This window comes from Penaeus monodon, chromosome 33 (assembly GCF_015228065.2).
Source record: "Penaeus monodon isolate SGIC_2016 chromosome 33, NSTDA_Pmon_1, whole genome shotgun sequence".
Taxonomy (NCBI): domain Eukaryota; kingdom Metazoa; phylum Arthropoda; class Malacostraca; order Decapoda; family Penaeidae; genus Penaeus; species Penaeus monodon.
In genome coordinates, this window is record NC_051418.1 from 29338145 (window position 1) to 29339418 (window position 1274).

The 1274-nt window shown below is 35.3% G+C and overlaps 1 protein-coding gene across 1 annotated transcript in view; it reads left to right on the forward strand.

Moving 5' to 3' along the window:
* Window positions 1–1274, forward strand: part of LOC119594215 (ubiquitin carboxyl-terminal hydrolase 7-like) — a gene marked incomplete in the record, with an annotated part of 30875 nt that overhangs the window by 28221 nt on the left and 1380 nt on the right. Inside the window, 1 exon segment of the mRNA XM_037943286.1 lies at window positions 1–1274.

Below are 1274 nucleotides of genomic sequence, written 5' to 3' on the forward strand. Positions count from 1 at the left end.
GAGAGAACAAACTACTAGAATTTCAGCACGATATTGAATGCTTCGTGAAACTAATGATATATACAGCTGCCATGGCTGAAACTGAAGGCATTTCTTAATGGTTGTTGTCTGACATTTTAAATAGATTGTGTAGGTAATGAATGTGCTTGAAGGCATTATTCGACTTGTAGCCACAATGTTTTATAATTCTGTGATAAGGTAGCTGCATCCGTGGAGGTGAATAATGATTATGCATTACACTGAACAGCTGCATTGTATTGCAAATTACAAGTCAAAAGTTACAAGGTCAAGAGTTGTCACTTCTCGCCCTACATTCACGAGATCTCGCAAGTCCTTTTTTAAGAACATGATAAACAGTAGTTCTGCAGGAGTGGGATTCAGAATGGCAAAAGGAAAGTCCGTAGGGCTGATGCATAAATGAGGATATGAAGCAGTGGTTACATTTGATTTTTTACCGTTTGGTGGTGTTTCTGTGGTGTGACTTGCCGTGGTTATGTAATCGCATTGTTTACAAAGCCTTGAAGAAAACAAAAAAAAGTATCAACAAAGCTTGCCAGAAAAAGTTTTATTTGAGGAACCAGATTATGCAACCTTTCATAGCCTTGTGTAATGTTCTACTTAGCCGGTAGGCAAGGAATTGTCGTTCAGCTCTTCTAACCTCACTTTGAATGGAATTATTGGTCACTTACAAGGGGCAGCTTCATGGAATGCCTATATAAATGTATCTGTCAAGTCCTATATTCAACCCCATGTAGCTTTAATCACCTTGGGAAAAAAAAGTATTTCATTATAATGTTAATGTAACATATTTACTTTAACTTTAAACAATGAAGAAATTGTAGCTTATCTCATTTTAGGCACTATGCTAGTTTCAGGGACATAATAGAAGTGAGTATCCAAACTTTGACAGTGTTTTTACAGTGAATGTAACATTTTTTATTTGTTTTGTGCAGAATGAGGTTTATTTAACTCCAGAACCTCTCTATTATGCTCTGTATGGGTTGTTTTGCTCTTATTATAATCGTCTCAGTGACCCACATAATAATATGTGTCCATCCTTAGGAACTTGTGGGAATACCTTCGTATTATTTTATTTTTTCCAGTGTACAGTAGTGCCTTAATTTCAGTCTTTTGAGTATTTTTCCAGAGAGGAGACCTTTTTTATTTATATTGTTTAGTCATTTTAATGTGGTTATTTATCTGTAAAGACTTCACGCTTTTAATAAAGCTATCGTGTGTATAGAGTCAATACACAGCTGTATCTACATCTCTTT